This window comes from Protopterus annectens, chromosome 3.part1, assembly GCF_019279795.1.
Source record: "Protopterus annectens isolate FY-2018-M chromosome 3.part1, PAN1.0, whole genome shotgun sequence".
In the NCBI taxonomy this organism is placed as follows: Eukaryota; Metazoa; Chordata; order Ceratodontiformes; family Protopteridae; genus Protopterus; species Protopterus annectens.
In genome coordinates this window covers 1,632,338,660-1,632,361,585 of record NC_056732.1, presented here as the reverse complement: position 1 = coordinate 1,632,361,585, position 22,926 = coordinate 1,632,338,660, and the positions used below count along the sequence as shown (strand labels likewise).

Here is a 22,926-nt window from a genome sequence, read left to right as displayed (position 1 = left end):
CTTTGTCATGAATTCTTAAGCAAAAGAGTTAAGACATATGTTGAGGTAACCCTTTTCAGATCACTAGCCCTTAATGTTCTGAAAGCATAAATAAGCTTTTTCCACTTAAATTCAAAGTTAATCATGACAATCCAACCCTCAAGCATAGACGTGTGGCTCCTAACTTCCAGCTATTCTCAGGAAGTAGAATAGCTGGACAGGGAGAAGATGAAGTTTAATTCCTCCTCCATTCTCAGTACTGTCTCTGTCAATGCTGATGACCAACTTCCTTCTTGTTTCTCTGCCACCCTAAAGATCACATTTAGTAATAAAGCAGCAGCTTACAAATGTTAAAGAGGCCATCCACTGGTTATTTATCAGCAAGGCAGCATAAATAGATAGATCATTTTTGCATTACTACTACTAAATTCTGGTGGAGGAATGTGAATGTAAGCATGGCAAACTATAAAAACATGCTATGTGACAACACTGGCTGGTATCCAAAGGCCCCCTCAGTATATTATAAGGCACATCAGACAGTGAAAAGGGCTCCTTTTCCACTTCTGAAGGAAGGTGTTACCATGTAGGCGACTTGAAGGCGATGGTAAATGTCACAAAATGCCCTAGAGACCATACACAAGCTGACTACTGTATTACATATGCCCAAACTCTGCAAAAAAAAAAAAAACTCTTTAAACTTGAACCCATCTATAACCTCACGAGAAATACGATAAAACAGAAAAGTGTAGCAAAAGAAATCATCATAAAAAACATGCAAATATAAAGCACTGTCACACAATGTGCAGTCTGGTTAGGGCACATTATTAACATTTTTGTTAGAAATTATAAAATATCAGCTGCCAAACTTAAAGTATGGTACACAATTTTCTAGATGTTTTAATATGAAAATTGTATTTAAGCACATATAAAACACTGACGTTTCAAATATTAAAACAATGACAAAGGCTTTCAGTTCATACAGCTGTCATAGTCATAGGATACACTTAAAATGAAACCACTAACTGTGCAGTGTCAAAACCAGTGAAGTAGTGAAGCATCACGTGAAACATCCGGTGTAGACAATCTTGTTGTTCATTCATGCACACTGTCAGTGCACCTGTACCACATAATATGATAAAGAACAAAGAGAATTCTGAACTGCTGCCACAGCATAAGAGATCACAGAACAAACTGTGAAATTACATCAAAAGGAATTGAAAATGTATCAAGTGTTTGAGAAATGACAGCGGTCACAACTAAGTACTATCAGGAAATGTTAATGGAAAAACTGCTGTCACAGCCGTGCAAAACTGCAGAATTCCTGAGCTCACTGCAACACACAGTCAGTAATGTCTCTGCCATTTCTAAATACCTTACAAATTTTCAAAACATTCTTCTTATGACTTTACCTCATGAAAGAAAATAAGGAAACAGTTCTGCACTGTCCAAGACCAGTTCTGTATATCTTAGAAACCTTGCAAAATCCGTGTCAAACAGCATAAGCAAACATTTTTATTTTATTATTATTTTATTTATTTTTATTTAAATTTGTTGACCGGGAGTGTCTGACAGGACGTGGGTCCATTTTCAGCAGAGGCCCGGGGAGAAAAGCTCCACAGTAAAATAAACACACAGTAGTTACATTGGATTACATAGTGATTAACAATTTAACATAGAAATTACTTACAACATATTTACAGATGAAGAACATTGTACATCAGTAGACAACTAGAATCTTTATCTGTGAAGTACATAACAGGCATTAACAAATGTAACAATGAGAAGTTTCTGCTGTATAATAAGTACTAGGCTTATGAGCATCTGAGCTTGCTATCATCAAGGTAGTTAGTGGAGGTGAAAGAAAGGTAGTAGTTGGATGGGGTGGATAATATTAGAGTGGGAGTTGCAAGGGCATAGCCAGCATGTTTTTAGGTGCGCTTTTAATAAAGTTTTGAAGATGGTGCATGATGGTACGGAGGTAATTGTGGGTGGGAGTGAGTTCCATAATTTGGCTATGGCGCAAGAGAATAGTGCTTCACCAGCAGAGTTATTGGCTTTAGTGATCTCCAAGTGATTTTTGTTGCTGGATCTTAGTGGTCTGGTGGTGCGATAGGGTTGGAGTAGATTCTGGAGGGATGGGACATTTAGTGGATGGTTTACTAGTTTGTGGGTGAGTGAGAGTTGATACCACTGAAGGAGGTGAGGGAGTTCAAGCCAGCCCAGTTCAGCAAGTGAGAGACAGTGGTGACTACGGTAGGATGCCCCTGTGGCGAATTTAGCGATTTTGTTGTAGCAGGTCTCTAGCTTGTTTAGATCACATTGCCTTAGGTTGGTATATACTTGAGAGGCATAAAGTAGGGTGGAGATAAGGTGGGAATTTGCTATTGAAATCTTTGCTGCTTTGGTGAGAAATTGTTTATTTCTGTATAATGCTCCTAGTTTTCTGTGTACTTTCTTTATGGACATGGATATGTGAATGTCAAATTTTAGTTTATTGTCTATTTCCACTCCTAGCAATTTGGTGTGTTCAGTTGGGTATATAGTGGTGTTGTCTTTTGCTGTGATGTTAAAGTGAGAGTTGTTTTGAGTATGTTTGGTGGGTTGGAAGATGAGTAGTTTAGTTTTGTTTGGGTTGAGTATTAATTGGGCATCGGATAACCATGTTTCAACAGAGGAAAAGGCTTCCTGTGTGACTTTTTACAGTTTGGGTAGGGACTGGGCTGAGCAGATGATGGTAGAGTCATCTGCGTATTGGATGAGTGTGCCATGTTTGGTGGCAGAGGCTAGATTATTGGTGTAAACAGAGAAAAGTAGAGGTCCAAGGATGGATCCTTGGGGAACCCCTATGGAGACAGGTAGTTGGGGAGATATGTAATTCTGCCACACAACGGATTGTTGGCGGTCAGACAGGTAACTCTGAAACCAGTTGGTGACTGATTGTGAGAAGGATAGGTTATTGAGGACAGAGATAAGTTGTTTGTGTGGGACCATGTCAAATGCTTTAAATAGGTCTAGGAAAGTAGCAGAGGAGAGAGAGCCATTGTTTTTATGCTGAAGGATAGTGTTTGTAAAGGAGAGTAAGGCAGTGGTGGTGCTATGGTTTGGTCGGAAACCATGCAGAGTAATGGAAAGGAGGTTGTTAGTAAGGAGGTTGTGTGAGACCTGAGAGTGTATGCATCTCTCTAGTATTTTGGAGAGTGGAGAGAGAATAGCTATGGGGCGGTAATTGGTTAGTTCTGCACAGGGTCCGCCTTTGTGGAGGGGAATTATATGTGAGACTTTCCACAATGTGGGAACGTAACTTTCTGACAGAGATCGGTTAATCAAGATGGATGCTGGGTAGGCCAGAGCATCAGCTGCGATTTGTAGGTATTCACTTGGGAGGTTGTCTGCTGCTAATTTGGTGGGTTTAAGTTTAGTTAAGAGTTTTTATGTTGGAGGTAGGTACAGGAGAAAAGAGAAGGCAGTGGGGAAATTACTAGTTGAAGGTGTGGGTTGGAGGGAGGGTTGTGTTGTTTAGCTAGTGATAGTATGGTTTGGGTGAAGTGTGTGTTGAATGAGGTAGCAATATTTTCTGAGGAGTGAGGGATGTTAGGAGGAGGGATACTGACTTTACCTGGGTGGAGGACGGAGTTTATGGAGGACCAGAATTGTTTGGGGCTGTGTTGTGAGGAGTCTAGGGCAGACTGGTAGTACTGGAATTTGTCCGTTTTATTAGCTTTTGAGTCTATTGCATAGTTCTAGGAATTTCTGTCTAGCTGCGGGGGTTTTAGTTTTGCGCCAGTGCTCCTAGGCTTTATCCCTGTTTTTCATTTCTGACTTAGTGGTTTTCTGTAGCCATGGGGAGGGTTGTGCTTTGGTTCTGGAAAATCTTATGGGGGCATGGTAATTAAGGATGTTCAGGAAGGTAGTATTAAAAGATTCAACTCAAGGTCATCTAGACTGAGGTACTTTAGAGCATGCCAGTTACATTCTTTGAGGGATGAGATGAATGTGAGTGGGTTAAAGTTTATTTTTTTATGTATTTGACGATAGATGACAGGTTTAGCTTGGTACAGGTATTTTTTGAGTAGGAATGTTGGGGAGTGATCACTGAGGCTATCTGATAAGCAGCCTGTTATATATGACTGGGGGTTCTTACTGACTAGTATCCAATCCAGGGTAGAGTGCTTGCTGGAGTTTTTATTTATCCTTGTTGGTGACTGGACTAGTTGGGTGAAGCCATGAAGGTGTACATGATGGGTTGGATTGTTGCCAGAACAGGATTGCCAGTCAATATTGAAATCACCTAAGATGATAGTTTCTTGGGGGAGATGGTGGGTAGACCAGCTGAGGAGGTTTTCCAGTGGAGGGATGTTTTGGCCAGGTGGAAAGTAGCATCCAATTATGTTGATGGCTTTGTTTCGGTTAATTTTGAGGTTGGTATATATTATTTCTTCATTGCCTATTTGTGGAGCTGATGATTTTAAGATCTGGATGTTTAGATGTTGTTTAAATATTATAGCTACACCACCTCCTTTTTTGTTTAGCCGGTCTACTCTTAGTATGCTGTAACCTGTAGGGAGTGTTTGCTCACTGGTAATGTGAGGTTTTAGCCAGGTTTCTGTCAGGACGACTATATCTGGGGAGTATAAGTCTATGGTGGCATGGAGTTCATGGACTTTGTTGGATATACTTCTAATATTTAGGCTTAGTAGAAGGAAGTCACTTGGCTTTCTATTGGCTGTAATATTGGAGAAGTTGTGATTTCTGGTCTGATTATGAGGATTGGGGTTGGAGATGGTAGGGCCAGGGTTGGGGTGGATGTCTCCACTTAGGGCTAGTTTTGATATGCATGAGATTATTAGTTTTGTCAGTTTTTGAATGTGTTTGTTTATAAGGGAAATTTTATGATTGTTCTCTGTGGGTAATAGGTATGGTGGGAGGGTTACTATGTTAAGTTGTAGGGATGCTTTACGTTTGCGTAATATAGTTGGTAGAATATGTGGGGGGTGCATAGGGATGGTTCTTGAGCTGGCGGGAGGGGAGCTGAGTATGGGTGAGACATGGGTGGTGGTGTGAGTAGTAGTACAGTGGTAGTGGTTGAGTGGGGGAATGATGGAGCTTTGGTAGGATGTAAGATATGCAAGGAGAGTGCCTGCAGTGAGCAAAGGAAAGGTATGCTTGTACATGTCAGTTGAGGAGGTGTGATAGTAGAGGGAATATGGAGGAGGTAGTGTTGGGTTAGCGCTGTGGTTGGCTATTGGAAAGACGGATAGGGTTTGAGTGCAATAAAGGTGGGACCACTGGGGGTGAGAGGGAATAGGGGGCAGGGCGGAGAGCGAAGCGGGTAGAGACCCTGTTAGGTTCTTGTATGAGGGGCTGGAAACAATCACAAGGCAAGACAAGTATGTGTTAAGAACAATCACAATTGACCAAGGACTGCTCTGAAACTGTAAGTCTTGTCTTAATTTCTCAGGTGGAAAACCAGGATAACCTTGTATCAGTAGGCTACTGTGGTATAGTTTAAATAAACAAACACACAGTATTGATCAGTTATGGATACTATTTGCTAACAGAAGGGAATAAGAGAAAGTGGAAGATGTGTGTGTGTGTGGTGGTGGTATTTGAGGGGGGGGGGGCTGCTTACAGCCAAAGCACAGTGCTCTCCAGGGGAAAATGAAGATTGGCTCAAACAGTTAGACACATACTCAAAGTTAACTGTAGCAGTTTGCAGATGACCCGGACTGCACTTTTCTTATAGGAATGTTAAAGGTGGTACCGCAGTTGAATACTTAAGAGTGGTGTTAGGTCTAGAAAAGAAGAGTACAGAGAGGAGTAAGCACTTTTGAGATGGTAAATATATACTATAAAGATTATAAAAAACACACTGAGCAAACGCAACCTAAAAGACAAACATAAAAATAACCCAAAACCTTTTTGGTCATCACTAAATAACTACTCCACCCTGGCAAGACCATCATCCCTCTCCAAAACCAGACAATATGATAGACTCTATCCCCACACAGTTTAATTCCTACTTTATACAATCAATACTATTCTCTCTTAGGCACTAATACATCTGTCTCCCTCTCTCTACCCTTGTCCAATCAAAACCACCCACAGCTCTTACCTACCTGTCTCATAATAAAGTTGCTCCTTAAATTAAAAGCTACTTCCATTGCTGTAGATCAACTACCATCAGATTATCTAAAATTGGCCACAGAAGTCATAGCCTACCCTGTGTCCATACTAATTAACAGGTCCATAGCAGAAAGATATACCCCATCAATGTGGAAAAAATCCTACATCATACCAAAGCACAAACGTGGCACATCTACAGAGTTTAATAACTACACACCAATAGCGATCTCTCCCCCCTCTCCAGAATATTAGAGAAATGCATCCATATACAGCTGATGCAATACCTAACCTGAAATAACCTGGCACATCATCACTAATATATTTTACCAATATAATAAACCAACATACAAACAATGGTCTGCTTGTGTCCACCATGTTCTTAGACTGGTCAAAGGCATTTGATACTGTCTCACATCAGCAACTGCTCGTTTCATTCTCCTCAATAGGACTTTCACAATACTCCTTGTGGTTTCTTATCTACCTGCCTGGAAGGCAACAAGTGTTAAATGGCAACAAACCTACTCATCCTTTCAACCAGTTACTACAGGTGTCACTCAGGGCTCTAGCCTCGCCTCTTCTCTTATTTAATACATTTATTAATGACATTCACACCACCACTTACTATGCTAGTTTAAATCAGTATGCAGATAACTCAACATTAATATGTACAACATTAATAATACATAGGCTCCAAGATATTACCCAGAAATCTTTCTCATTTGTAGCAACCTTGCTCAAAGAATCAACCCACCTACTCAACCCCAAGAAAACTAAGTTAATGCTTTTTACCTCAAAAAGTTGCCAAAATTAAAAGCAATATTTTACCATAAAATCAGCAAATACTGTCATTGAAACTGTAACTCACAGTAACCTTCTAGGCATTATAATAGATGGCACTCTCAAATATGACAAGCATATACTGCACACCATTAAATCTACACACCAGATCCTAGGCTCCCTTTATACAATCGAAAGATTCCTTGCAGATACTGCAATAAAAACTGTAGCCACCACCTTCTTATTGCCACCTCTCTTATACATCGTTCCTATCCTAACAAACTTAAATAATACTCAAAGAAAGAAACGTGCCTCCTGCTACAATAAAATTGCTAAATTTGCCACCAATCTCCTTCATAGGACCCACAATGGTCACAGTTTAAAGAAATTAAACTGGCCTGAACTACACAACTACCTAACATATTCACACCTTACTACAGCACACAAACTAATTTATTATCCATAAAAATGCCCTGCACTACAAAATTTAATACTGCCCTACTGTCCAGCAAGGGACCTCTGCAAATTCTTAATACTTACAAATAAGTCAAACAATGTTGCAGAAGACTTGCTCTACTACCAGTATGTTATTAAACTCTGGAACAGTATCCACACACAGCTAAAACTCTCTGACAAACTCAGTTTTAAACCACTGCTTAAATTAGAAGTTATGTACTTAAGATAACTTGGCATCTGTGTTGTCAATTTCATTCTTCCTCACTGATGGGTTACGGATCTGACTGTTCAGATCCAACTTGACTGCATTTCCAATACTTGGATCCAAGTCTCGAGCTCCTCCCTCTTCCCATAATGCACATCATCCCCAACTCCTCAAATCGAGTTTGCTGCCTTACTGCCTACAGAGTTATAGAGACAGAACAGATGCAAGAAAGGTTGAGTCTCAAATCTGGAATCTGAGGGTTCCAAGATCATCCAAAGATGATCTTAGAAGTGACAAGGCCAGGGGATGGCTGAGAGGGAAGGTGAGTAAGAATGAAATGGACAACATAGACGCCAAGTTATGGTAAGACCATAACTTTTAAATTTGATGCTGTCCCTTTCATTCTTCCTCAGTGATGGGTCAGAATCCCCAGCTACGCAACTCTTGGGCGGCCCTCAAGGAAGGACTGTTAGACCAAAGGAAGCCTTGCTTCTAGACACAGTGTCCAAACTGTAATGTGTGGCAAAGGTATGAGTCTTTGACCAAGTGGCTACAGCACACATATCGTCAATTGAGGCTCATGAAGAAATAACAGATGAGATAGCCATAAATCTGGTAGAGTGGGCTCTAGGAGGACAAAGCAATTCCAAATCTTTCTGAGAATAAGCCAGTGAAAAACAGGCAGCAATATATTTAGCCAAAGTAATTTTGGAAACTGCTTGACCTAAATGGTTAGGTGAGGAAGATATAAATAGTTGATCAGCCTTCATGTACTTTTTGCTCTGTGAAGATAAAAATGTAGTTGTCTATGAATGTCAAGAGAATGCAGCACATATTCATTCTTACTAGTAAAGATGGAAAGAAAACTGGCAACTGAATCGATTGGCTAATGTTAGTTTCCATGGCCACTGAGGCATCAAGGAAGGGTTCATCCGTAGTGATATCCTATTTTTATGGAAAACAAAGTAAGGAGGCTTAGCAGGTAAGGCCTGGAGTTCAGAAAGTCTTTTACTGAATTAATAGCTACCAAAAAGATTGTTTTCCAAGAACTAGACTTCATGTCCCATTACCTATTGGTTCAAATGGTTTCTGAGTCAGCCCCTGGAGTACCAGTGTGATATCCAAGGGGGAGTAGGGTCTTTTATAGGGTGGTCTAAGAAGGAGTTCTTTCATAAAGGCTTTACACAGGCTGAAATTTGACAAAGAGAAGGATACATTTCCAGTATGAAAAATTGGATAAGGCACCCAGCCGTAACTTGATGGTAGAGAAACTAGCTCCTTCTTCAAAAGAGTACTGAGAAAAAGAAGGATGGCTGGAGTAGGAGCTGAAAAGTACCAATGTTCTCTTAGAAGCCCATATCGAAAATCTTATTTCAAAGACTTGAAAGGAAGACCGGTAATTGAATGATTGGTTAATATTTGATTCCGTGGTTACACTGAGTAGAAAAGTAGGATTGGTTCAGTTTAATAGTACAGAAAGACTCTCCTTCTCCTTAAAACGGTTAGCCAGAAAGGAAAATGAATAGTAGCGGAGACAGGTCCAGCATTCAAAATGGAAATCCATATGGATAATGTATTTATTATTATTTGACATTTGTTAACCGGGATAGTCTAAATGGGTCAACAGAATCCATTTTCATCAGAGGCTTAGGGGGAAAAACTCTGAAAGCATGCAAATATAACCTGGCAAACATAGTCAAAATTTTACAATAAACTTCTCATATGGCCAGAAAGGAGAAGTGTGTGGGGGGGTTAGGAATGTACCTTATTATGTCAGGATAATCAATGAAAAAGTAGAGTCTCTAACCCTGCTGGTTAATGTCACGAACAAGGGAAGTGAACATGCACCGACTTACAATCATTAGAAATAGAGAAACCATACAGTCAGTTTGAGGGCATGGAGATCGGGATGCCAGATCTCCTAAGGGTGAAATAAGAGATCCCAAATGGGCTCAAGAATCCATAGAGGATAGTTCAGATAAAACCCAAGAAAGAAGAACCACACTAGAAGAGGCCAAAATGAAAGAATGAGGATAACAGAGCTCTACAACTTGCTTATTTTTGTAGCAACTTTGAGATCACTGGTAATGTGGAATAACCATAAAGAAGACGGGGGGAGGGGCAATCGTGAAACCAAGCTTCCCTTGGGAATTGCCCCAGATAGGGAACTAGAGAGGAGTATTTGCGGTATTTGTAGTTAGGGGGAAAGCAAGAAAGATGAAACAAGGGTGGACCCAAAGGCTAAATATCAGGTTCGCTACTGTTTGACTGGAGGGACCACTCATGAGTAATCAGACTAGACCTACTGAGTCTGCCTACCAGGGTGTTTGACTTCCACAGTAAGTGCATTGGAATTACAAAACAGTTTGGAGAAATCACCTATTCCCAAACCCTCATGGCCTCTCTGCTCAAGGGATAAGATCTGGTTCGTCCTTGTTTGTTGTTATACTAAGTTACTGCCATCTTCTCCCAGAGGGAGAAGATCCTAAAAAGGCTTGCAATGCAAGCTCTCAATGCTCTCAACTCTAGGATGCTGCTATGCAACCTAGTCTCCAGGGAAGACTATATGCTTTGGACCATCGTTCACTTGACCTACCTCCCCCCTCTTCAGATGGGAAGCATCTGTGGTCACTGTGACTGGTAGTAGGGGGGACAACCTGCCTAGAAATGGGATGTTCGACTGGATCCACTAGCAAAGATGTTTGCAAACTGGTTTTATAGAAGCAGATAGGAACTTAAGATTATTTGAAATGTCTTTGGACTGCTGGAGGAGAATGGAAGTGACAGCAAATCCCATACGTGATTTCTAACTGATGAGAAACAGTATACTGTGCCAGAAAAACCATGCTCATTGAGCACCTGTGCAAATCCTGACAGGGAGGAACTGACCAGACCTCCATGCTGGAAGGCAACTACAAACAGTGAAGCCGTCAGATCAGAGGGATGCATTGGACCTGAGGAAGCTGTACTGGTCCAACAGCTCAAATCTGAAGGGAGGTCCAGATCCGAGACGTGTCCGAGTCTTGCCTGTCAGAGCCTAGGCTTAGGATCTGAGGAAGAAACTATTAGTTCCACAACTTACCTGGTTGACAGAAAAAATAATTATGTACTCACCATAAAGTACAGTTTTGTACCTACCATAAATGTAGATGTCCGAACTGGATAGCATCTGCAGTCAGTCATAAAGTCTGGTGGGTCTGTCAGTCAGGCAGCCCTGCAATTGATTCAATTCAAAGTCGGCAACGGCTGATCTGCTGATGTCGCACCCGTCATCTCTGTTGGGTCTTGGTGTAAAAGCATCAAAAGCATCAGCAGTCCTCAGTGTTTCTTGCCCCAGATGCCAGATGCCCTCTTGCATGCTAAAAAATTTGGATAGATGTTGTAGATTAATAGATGAGGGTAAACACAACACAAAGCATATATGTACATATATACAAACAACAAATAAATAAAGACTCCCAAACAGCTAGCTATTAGGAGGGTTAGGAGTTAGGAGGAGGCACAGGAGAGGAGAGAGGGGTAGGGAGATGGGGTAGATATTGCTATCCAGTTCGGACATCTACATGACATTTACATACAAAACTGTACCTACTGTGTCTTTCATGCAGCTATAGCAAGTGCTGCTAAAATAATTAGAATATAGAGAGGCCATAAGGGGAGGAGGATAGAATATAGATTATGGTATGTTTAGGAGAGTGTAGCAGTGGCAAGCAGCAAACCCTGCTTGATAAATTATAATGCTAAATATAGTAGCACGGAGGCACCAAATGGCCGCCTCAATAATGTCTTTGGTTGCCAATAAGCCTCAGAAATGCCACTTAGTGGCTGTTGCCCTTGTAGAATGAGGTCTTATGTTCTGTGATGTGGTTTCCATGGAAGGAAAGTACAATCTGTGGTTCAGCGTTTCCCTATTGGAGTAACAGTAGTCCTATCCATTTTTTATTTCCTTCCTGTTGCATAGGCTACAAAAAGTTTCCTGTTCTTTTTCCCTGTTTTTTGGCTGTTCCAAGTGCTGTTTTGTTCTGTCAAGTAGTAGTTAAAGCTGTCTAAGTATCTGTCCATTCAGTTTGTGGGTTGGGAAAAGTTGGGTTGGGAAGGTTCCCCTCTTCAAAGACACTCTGGATCAAGAACTGGGCATATATGACCTTGGGCATATGTGTGGGATCTCTCTTGGGGACACTCTATCTTGGTGCACTGCCATTAAGGGTTGCCTAGCCATTAACCTCCTTGCCCAGTAAACCACAGGGTTTGAGATTATCCATGGTAGGTGTTGCCCATTTGCAGTGTTTGCCAGTTGGTGATCTGTGCTGGCTGCTGGTTCAAAGGGTGATGGTGTTTACTGTTCTAGCTGGTAGTTTTCTGGTTTTTTTGGTAGCATTGGAGGTAATGGAGGTTTGACAGGTCTGACAAAACTGAGGAACTAAGCTCTTGATCTGAGCTAGCAAACAGGTGAGAGCCTTGATGGAGGAGTAGGACAGGCCTGAATGAAGCCTGCTGAAAGATACTCCAGAATACCTGAGATAGAGAGTAGGACATACCTTTTCCTCTTTCCGCATGGAATAATTTGAAATGATCCATTTTTTCCTCTTACTTTTCTTGTTGATTTCCTCTTCCATTTTCTGCATAGTTCCTTCTTGTTTTTTTCCAGCATGTGGACTTTAACTGGTGTCTCTTGCTTTCTTGAAGATTCTTCTAGATCTTTTTTTGTTATGATATGTGATGCTGCAGTGTTGAGCAGCCATTTTAGGCTTGGATGTATGATTCTGTATTTGTTCGTATGATGCTACAGTTGTTCAGAGGTATTGGCACATTTTGTTCGAGGGTGAGCTCCTTCAGTAGTGGGAGACATGCAGTTCTGTCTTGTAGTAGTTGGAGCTATCAGGATTATGATTGGACGTGCTTCCTCTGTTTTTAGTTGTCAGGTGAAGGAGCAAGTACCCACTGGATTGCAAGGAATGGGCCCATCCAGTTGAAGGATTGAGGTGTTCCTCCATGTGGAGGTGGAGCTCATTGTCTGGTGCAGTGAGAGGTGATCAGAATAGGTCTATCTGTGAAATTCCCTATTCCATTGATTCCCCATTGAAGTGAGATGGTGCAGTTTCCATTATTTGGGCATTTCAGTGGTTCTGCTTAATATGTCTGCTAGAACTGTTGTTGCTAGGTGACCGCTAACATCGTTGCAAATGTTGCCTGTAATCTGGTAGCCAGCCTGTACAGGGTATTGCCTGTCACTGAATGTTGAGTATGAGTAGTTGGTCCCTGCCTCCCTGTTTGTCTGTCTACTCTTTGACTGGTGTTGTCTGTCCTTATCATCAACTGGCCCTCTTTGAGAAATGGTTTGATTGATTTGGTTGCCAGTTTTACTGCCAGCATTTCTTTTGGGTTTTTGTGCAGTAAGTTGATCCTGTGTCCACAATCCTTTCTTTGTTGTGGATGTGGTGTGGGCCCATGATCCATCTGCCAAGGGTTTGCATGGGTTGTTGAGCATGGACGACTCTTATAAAAGGGTGAGCCTGGAGTTGGCTGGAGTTATTATGGGATTACATGTTTGCGACCCTGTATTAGTGGGATTTGCCTGATTTTTTCTTAGACTGTACTGTGTAATTGTGTAATTAGTATGAAGTCTGTAGGTTATGCATGTCTGCATGTCATAATAGTGGGGCCAAGAGGACTAAGATTGCTGTGCATGCCATGAAGCCCAAAAGTTGCAAGACTTTCTTGCTGTTCAGTTTTGTTTTTTTAGTTAGTGCCAGAATTTGTTGGAAGTTTTTTTTTGTTTTCTGTAGTCAGAATGTTCCTTGTTGTGTTGTGTGTCAGCAGGAATGCCATTTGTTAAATTGTTTCCAAGTCCGGTATCAGCCTTGACTTTTTGTTCCCTCCTTGTATGTCCTGTCAGCTTTAGCAAATTGACTGTTGACTGTAGTCCTTGCCCAGGTGTTAAATTTGATGTCCTATGGTCTGCAATAGTCGTTTATTGATGAAGTAAATTTGATTTATATGTAGTCTGCATAGTGTGATAAGCATGAAGGGCAATGCTGAGAATTGATAGTGCTCTGAAATTGCAAAGCAATCCTGATAAATTGATCTGATCTGATTCTGCATGAAAGGTGAGGGGCCATGAGAATTAGATGATCCGAATGGGGACAAAATCCCAGCCCTCCTCTGCTGCTAGAGTTACCAGCCATTTTGCGGTGTTGGGCATGGAAAAGTTGAGATGGGTGGAGCATTCGTAGAATTGGGGGCCAGATGTATGTTTTTGGTGTAAGGGTGGCACTCTTGGTGATTAGAATTCCTTTCTTGGAAATAGGAATAGTCTCTGAGTGAACCCCTTTCCTTGGTCTGCTGTTGGCACTCTTTCCACAACTCTCATGTTTGCTAACTCCATTATCTGGCGTGGTTCCTCTGTTTTGATTTGGAGGTGGTTTGGCGTTCCCTAACGATGGTTAAAGTGTGGAAGTGAAACTTTCCACTTTTGCAGGTTGGTTTAAAATCCCTCTTTGTTTTTGTTAGTGTTAGCCAGTTCATGTTTTACGAAAATAAGGTGGTTTAGAGGATCACTGTTGTGTATTGTGTTGTAGTGTGGCGGATTTAGTCTCCTGTCACTGTGGTTGTGCTGATGCTGTGGCCCTAGCTGTGTGCCTCTTCCTGCAGTGTCACTGTGCTTGTGGAGTCAGGCTGGTCCCTGAAATGGTTTCTGGGTTGGAAGGACTGCCCTTTGGGTCCTTTGTGGGTGCACCTCCAGGATATTGGTTTCTGCCTCCAGTTCACTGCTCCTGCCAACAGTTGAACCTGTGTTTGCAGGAATAACAGTTCTGAACAGATTGACCTTCACTTCCATTTTCTTCATAACCTGCTACAGGCAATCTTTAACAACAAACTTGTCTTTTCCATTTTCTTTAGCATTTTCTTAGCTTATGCATGCCTTCTTATCACTGTAACAATTTTGGCCATGCCATGGGAGCTATCACTGTGCCTGAAGCCACATTTTGAAATGAAAGCCTCAGTGCATCCATGCATTTTTTCTTTCTGGAATGCCTGTTGTGGCTAGTTAAAATAATTCTCTCATACATATTTAGTTTCCCATCAGAGATTCATCAGTGGGTTGTTTTTTGTTAAACTGACAAGCATAAACTCCTAGTATTGTATCAGCTGAAGATGACAGTTTTACCCCATCATGTAGCTGACCTGTTCCTTCAAACCATTGAATATAGTTTCTTGCTCTGACTGTGGAAGGCTCTCTTGGGTAGCTGCAATATCGTGTACTGGGTCTGGGCATGTGTTTCTGGGTCTGCAAATGGGGGCCTCTGGAGGCAGGGAAAAGCTGTTGGCACCTGGCTGGGCTATGGGTAAAGAGCAGGGGCCCTAGCAAAGGAGTGGAGGAGCATCAACATGTAAAGGGTCAGTGACCACAGAGAACAGTAGGGCTAAGGGCCTGTGCTGTGGGAGGGGTCAGAATAAATAAAATGCTTCTGGGCGTCTGAAAAGATCATTTTTCTTGGAATGCATGGCATGCAGGTTTCAGGGGAAGAAGCTTCTTCTGGGGAAGGGCATCAGGCTGGAAAAAGTCCATCAGAATCTTCCAAAATTCAAAGATATGTCTCAGAGCCTCAAGGCTGAATCTCATTATGTCACGGATTCCCAAGCAGATCATGGTGGGTGCAATCATAAGCAGAATTAGACCTCTTCTCTGCAGGCAGGCCTGTCTCTTGGTGAATTGGAGAGAGAAGGGGTTAAAATTAAATCTTCTGCTGAATAGAAGCTTAACTAGAAGGGCCAAGAGACCTGGATGTGGGGGGCACTGTGGCTAAGTTTAGAAGTCTTGGCTGGGGCGAGGGGGGCGAGGGCATGGAGATCTGAGCACTAGCTGCGATGCTGGGAGGACATGTGCAAAAGGGAATGGTGTCTGAAGAGGGCCTACATGGTAAGTTTTCAAAATTTCTGGTAGATTCAAGGTCTGGCACAGGCCTCAGAAATGGGGCAGTAAGGATTCAGCTGTGCTTCGATCAGTTTTCCGGTTCAGACACTTTTCGACTTCATCATGATTTAGGGAATTGTTTTGTACGAGAGTGCCGGCGTTTGTAAAATGCTTGAGGTGTCGCGTTTTGTTCCGACTCGACCTCGGTTGCGGCATCTTGGTCACTTGACTTCAGGAACCCCGAAACTGTTCATAAAACTCCGACCGGCGAACTGGCGTTGCGTGCTTTACCAGAAAACACGACCGAACAGGCTGCGGTTCGAAGATGCACAGGCCTAACAGGTTTTTGGAACAGCCAGGTGGAAATTAAACAATGCAGTACTTTCACACTAAAATCAATTATGGTGTGATTTCCCCAAACTTGAGTCCCCGATGACAGCTTTAGAGTCTACTTGTAAGGCGGTGAAGTGATCTCTGGATCCGACACGAATATCACTGGGCCTTCAAAGCCAATCTAGGGAAGAAGACCTGCTTTGAGGGCGAAATGAAAAGACACTGGCGTGGCACATGCCCGATGACCGGCATGCGATGGCGTCGCAGAGAAGTCGACCAGCAGTGCAGGCGGACCCGACTGCAGGATCAGGGACATCATTGACAGTTAACAAAAAAAAAAAAAAACAATGAACAGTGAGGCCGTCAGATCCAAAGAAGGTACACCTACCAATAAATGGTTATCTGTCAGATCCTAAGCTTAGGATCCAAGGATCTGTCAGATCTTACGGCTAGGATCCGATGAAAAGGGTTACTAAGAAAAATGGACTGCCATAGAGGAAGGAATGCTAGCTTCAGGGGGAAACTGCAGCCAATCAGATCCAAATACCTTGGCTCCAAAGACATTTCAAATAATCTTAAGTGTCTGATTACACAAAACCTGTTGAAATCTGTGGGGAACTTTGTATCCAAAGGAGGTCCAAGGATCTCCGGATCTGAGGGCAAGGATCCAAAGTCCTGTATGCTGGTTCCATTTTTTTTTTTTTTTAACAACTTCTTTCTTGAAGGGGGTGTGAACTTCCTTGCAGTGAGGTGACTTCTGTAAGTAAGCCAGCTAGGTAAACTAGAGAGGCAGGAAGCTCTGCTTTTCTGGGGATAGGAAGGCCATTTGGGGTGCTGTGTACAGCAGTGCTCAAAAGAAAATGATCTTCCTGGAGGGTGTTTGCTTTGATTTCTTCTCGTTGATGGTGTACCCTAAGGAGGTTATGAGGGTTTTGACAAAGAGGAGGTCCTGTAACAGCTTTTCTTTGCACTCTGCCTGAATGAGGCAGTCATCCAGATTAGGGTAAATCTGTATATTTCTCAGTCTGCAAAATGCTATGGCCGGGGCTAAGCATTTGGTGAATACCTTGGGAGCAGTAGATAAGCCAAAGGGTACGGCAGAGAACTGAAAGTGTTGTGAGCCTGCTCTGAAGCGCAGGAATTTCCTGCAGGATTCCCTTATGGGGATGTGGAGGTAGGCATCTTTTAGGTCTAGGGCCACTAACTGGACATTTTTTGTCAGCACAGGCAGCAGCTCCTGCAAAGTTAGCATTTTGAATTTGGGGACCACCAGGGAGGTGTTCAGAATGAATAGATCCCAGATGGGGCACCAAGTGCCTTCTTTTCTGGGAAAAAGGAATAGTCTGGAATAAAAGCCTTTGCCTGGCTGATCTGAGGGGACAGGTTCTACTGCCCCTTGGGATATGAGAGTTTGGACTTATTTCAATGCATCTGCCACTGATTTGGAGGTAAGTTTGGGTACCCTCTTGTAACTGGGAGTTCATTGTAAGAGAATTTGTATCCCTCAAAAATTATCTTTAAGACCCATTGGTCCTTTGTTACAGAAAGCCAATTTTCTTTGCAGAGGGAGAGCCTTCCTCCTAGCTTTTGGTGAGTGAAATCTGGGCAGAGGGGGGAGAGGGAGTCATTGAGAGTTTTTGCCATAGAGGGATGGCTTAGAACTCCCTGCCTTTGGGGCGAAGTGGTCCACTGTTTGGCTCTCTGCTGTCCCTGAGATAGGAGGTCTGGGTGGTCTGTCCCTGCGGGGCTTATCTTGCCCCTGTCTGCTAGGTGCAGGAAAGAGCCAGTGCTTAGAGGGAAAATTCCTGCTGAACCTAGGAGGTTGTACCTGAAAGAAAGCTTTTACTGTTTGCATACATTTTTCTTTTGTCTTCCATCTTTTTAAGCACCTCTTCTGCTTTTACACCAAACAAGTGGTCCTTATCCAAGGGTGCATCAATTAATTTAGACTTGACATGATCATGGAAAGGTTGTTCCTTCAACCATGCATGTCTCCTAATGACAGATCCTGACAGTGCTACCCTGCTTGAGGCTTTGAGGGCATCATATCCACAGTGTAATGAGTGTTTGGCCACTTGACAAGTAGAGTGCAGTAAATCTGCTAACTCTTTCGAATTGGCAGTGTCAGGAAAGGTTGAAACCTTTTATTTTAATAGATCCAAAGTGTGCTGTTGATATTTTAACATATGGAACTGACAGTTGAGTGCTCGGACAGCTAAGGTTGCAGAGGTGTATATTTTATCCCATCTGTCCAGAGCTCTGGAATCCTTGTCAGAAGGAATATGATTCTTTGCAGAACTAGCCTTAGCTCCTTTTGATCCCTGTGTAATGACCTCTGGGTCTGCAGCAGGATTTCTGTACAGGTATTTGTGAAAATCTGGTACTCTGTAATACCTGTCAGGTTTACTGGGAGCAGGTGTGAGGGCATTAGGGGCTAAGCTGGACTCATGGAAGACATCATCCACCACCTCTAAGATGGCGGGATGGCCAAGGGTCTGTGCTGGGGCAGGTCTAGAAACTCTCTTAGTCTTTTCTTAGACTGAGGGAAGTCCTGGGATTCCCAGTGGAAATGTTCCCTGAGGGTGTGAAGGGTTTTCCCAAAGGAAAGGTATTCTGGTGAGGATTCTGCATCTGAATCCTCATAAGCAGTCAGAGGTTGTTGTTCCTCTTCAAAATCTGAATAATCAGATTCCTCAGAATCCTGTTCTGTCAGTATTTCTAGAGAAGGGTCTCTTTTCCTTTTAGAAGCTGTGTCTCTTTTCCCTTTAGAAGTTGTGGCCTGACTACCCCTGACAAGGGAGATAAGATCCTCTGCCATTTTAAGAGCTTGGGCTTGGGGTGGTGGAACAGCAGTAAGATGGCGGTTAGAGGTAGATTTTCTAGGAGTGACCTTGCTTCTAGGCTTAAGAGTATCCATCGGTCTGAGAGAAATGGTAGTTGGATGAGAAGACGTCATTTTTTTGTCTAGATTCGGTAGTGCAAAAGACCTCCTTGGAAGCTGGTGCCTGCACCGAGGCTCTGAACCCAACTGAGACAGAGACAACCAAAGGCTTGGAAGACTAAGAAGATTTCTGTGGTATACCGGACTCCTAAAGGGTCTCGGTAGAGGCCTGCACAGATATCGTATCGGGCATCAGGGGCTGCAAAGGCGCCTCACTGAATTTCGGAGAACTGACGACCTGCTTAGTGGTAGAGTCGTCGGAAGGCTTAGCCTTGTGTGGTCCGTCTCTATCTTTATCTCTACTTTTTTTCGGAATGTCTACGGACTATTGGCTGACTGACGCCATTTCGGAATGCGAAGATGGAAGACGAAAACACCTGTCTACAATAAGAGCTCTATGACAAATGGTTCTCGCATTAAAGAGGGCACAGAACCAGCAACGGGGGACATTGTGGTCTGGGCCTAAACAAGTGATGCAGTATGAATGGAAGTCTCGGTGTGAGATCTGCTTTCCACAGACGAGACAATTGTTAACTTTTTCAAACATTGGTTAGTACAAGAAAAAAGGATCCCCAACTGAGTACTTGGCTTTAGATGTTTTCAGCTGTAATTCAAACTCTGGTAGCAACCAACCGGCACACTTGCAAACTGCTTCTGCTACGGGCTCCATGGCAAGAAAGACTGATGTAATGGCTTTGGCTGCCTTCTTTTATAGCACTGACAACCTGACGTCAGTCAACAAACGACAGCAGCCGACGCAGAAAAATAATGACTTTGGTATTTGAGCCGGCTGAGGGCTACCACAGGTTATTACTGCAACAGTAAAACACGAACAACATCGACAGTAAGTTTTGGTTATTCTTTATAACCGAGTTTATTTTTCAAATATGCTGCTCTTTTATGACCAAATGCATGTTTGTTATCAATAGCATTTCCCAGGTGTGGTATTTCCTTAAGCATTGGCCAATTATTTCATTGTACTTTGCTTGACAGCTGCGTAATTATGGTTATAAATAAGCATGCATCTTAATTTATTCTGTTCATGTATGGTATTATTGGTACATCGATTATTATGAAAGACAAGCCTTGCATCTGTATCACGAATTGCAGTAAGTTTGTACTTGATATCACGTATTAATGTCTCATCATAACCTCTCTTAATAAAGTTTTTAGCAATAAAATTAAGTTGTTCATTCATTAGAACATCAGAAGTGTTGAACTTTGCAACTCTAAGCATCTGATTTTTTACTATATTTTTAAACATGTAGGGTGGATGCATGCTTGTGTGATGTAAATTGCTTTTACTTTTTAGTATTTTTTTATATAAAGTTGTTTTAATCCTTCCTTCTGTAGTTTTAAACAACTTAATGTCCAGGAAATTGAAATTGAAGGGACTTTCTCTCATAAAAGTTAAAAAATGGGTAGTAGCCGATATATAATCATGAAAACTGTTAAGGGATAATTCATCCCCTTGCCAGATGATGAATAAATCGGGTCTATATTAGATACTCGAAGTTACTGAACTTCGAATATAATATGGTCGACACCATATCATCGAAGTTCAGTAACATCGAATACCTAATATAAAAAGTAAAAAAACTCAGGAAACAAAACTACTTGCTGTAAGCAGGGGGGCAAGCACCCCCTGTGCCCCCACACCCCCCACTACTTAAATATACCAACTCCGAGACCGCACTACATTGTAGTAAACGGAAATCTCGCCTTACGGAGATTTCCGTTTACTTCCTCTATGTTTTGCGGTTTCGCTGTTCACATGTCGACAATGTCAGATTCAACATTGTCAGCTTTCGCAGATTCAATATAGACCCGAATAAATCATCCACAAAATGTTTAAAAAAAAGTATTTGCTCCTAAAATAGGTTATTATCCAAAATGTACTCCATTTCCCAATTAAACATTACAATATTAGCATAGGCGTTAGCCACACCTTTTACTTGGACATAAAGTTGCTTCTGAAAAAGAAAGATGTTATTCTTTAATGCTATATTCAAGAGCTCACGGAAAAGATTTATTCGAGCCTCTGTATAATGCATATATTCATGCCGAAACCGAGTAACCAAATGTACACCAATATCATGTGGTATCTTGGTAAATAAAGAATCAACATCTAATGTAGCAAATAAAAAAAGTCTTGTGAAACGTTGCTCTTTCCAGTTAGTCAAAAGACAAGTAAAAAATCATCAATATCCTTAATAATCGTAGGCATCTTATATAAATTTGTTTTAAGTTCGTTGTCAAGATACTTGGAAATTGTTTCAGTCACCCATCCACAACCAGAAACTATAGGTCACACTGGAGAAGCAGAAAGTGACTTATGTATTTTTGGGATACTGTAGATAAACGATGTTATCGGTGTAGTGACCATTAAATAATGTTTCAGTTTGTCACCAATACGTTCCTTGGCATGCATTCATTTAATGTAGTTTTATAACATGCTGATATTCACTTTGAGAAATTTTCCTATATTCATCCGTACTGAGCATTTGTAACATGGTTGCAATGTAATATGAAGTGTAAAGAACCACGATACCCCCTCCTTTGCCAGCTCCTTTAACCACAATTGTCTCATTATGCTGTAATGAGCGTACGGCTTCATTTTGTGCTTGTGTTAAATTATATAAAGGCTTGTAAATTTTATTCTGTCTATATAAACTGTAGACATCTTTTTCAACGATTCTTTTGCATACCTGTACAAAAGCATTATTTGGTGGAATAAAGATGCTACTTCTTGTATAGGGTGTATGTTTGTTCATATTAATAGCTCCAAACATAGAATTTAAATTAAGTGTTCTTATGAAATATTTAAATTCCATAAGAGTCTGAGATATGTCAGTATTAGTGTGAGGGATAAATGTGACGTCACGGCTCAAAACAAAATAGTCATCCTCTGAATGCATGATCTGAAAGATTAAAAATTTGTCCATATCAAGTTAATTCTGAGTCTGGCTGCATGTAATCGGTTGGTTGTTCTGTTTTTCCCCCCGGTGTTGTTTCTGAAACTTTGTTACTCTGCAGTTTGGCTATCATTGTTAACGGTTGTGCTTGAAGTATAGAAAAATCCACTGGGTCTAATGCCTGAATGGAATTAGCACCTACTGTTATGAGGGCTTGGTAACTTGTGCCGCTGGTGGAGTGGAAGAGCAATGTAGCAAATCAGAATCTTTTATGAGGGGGAGGGGGTTTGTATTTTGAGGACAGACTACTGGTTGAACATGAGTTACCCTCAACCTCTTCACGTAAATCTACTTCAATCGGTTCAAAAAAGGCATTCATTAATTCCACAAAGTGGAAAGAGCAGCTAAGGTTAACGAGCTGCCAACACTCGATAAGGTCAGATATTTATCTCTATAAGCTTTTAAAATTCTCAAACTCCTAGTATCCAAACTTTCTCTGTAAATACATATTGAAACCAAGATGTTGCCACTGTAGTCTTTTAAAAATAGCTTAATTTTGTTTTCAAAAGTCTCTAACTTTAACTTATAGTTTAAAAACAAGTCAGTACCTTGTGATTGACTGTCTGTTGTATGGAATGCTGTATCCAGATGGGTTCATTTGAACATCCAATAATTCATGTATAGAAATCAGTGTTTTAGGTAACAAATTGTTCGTGGAGGGTAGAGGAGCTGCTCCAGCCATGTTCGCCAGTAGGAAACACGAATAAAATCAAACAAGAAAAGACACTTCTTGGCAGTGAATCCAGTAATACGAACAGAAATAGAACAAACAAGAGTAGAATCACTGGAACCACAGCTATAATTAAAAGTCAGCTTTATTAAAAATGATCTTCTAAATGCAAGTAAAAAACTTCTGCCTTTATGGCTTCTTCAGGCTAAAAACTGATCACAGTTAATGACCTTTATTTATATAGGAATCAAGTCATGTGACTTAACTCACCTGTTGCTATATATATAGCACAGATAATGTTTTAAAGAGAAACATTCATTTAAGCCTGGTGTTATATACGCATTAAATCTTAAAAATCTATCTTGCTTCTAACTCAGATGCCTTAAATTGCCCCCACATAATGGTTTATGAATAATCTGTAAAATTAAAAATTCAACAGAATGTGCAGCATTAGTGTTCTTGATATGTCTATATAAAGCATTTATGTTGACCTGAAAATTAATATCAGAATTATAATTAGCGATCCTCTCTAAGTTTCCTGTTGGACATGCC

General features: G+C 41.5%; 1 protein-coding gene across 2 annotated transcripts in view; it reads right to left on the bottom strand.

The window, feature by feature from the left end:
• Window positions 1–22,926, bottom strand: part of LOC122798587 (pituitary tumor-transforming gene 1 protein-interacting protein-like) — a 956,210-nt gene that overhangs the window by 310,353 nt on the left and 622,931 nt on the right. The gene's annotated exons all lie outside the window — the stretch shown is intronic.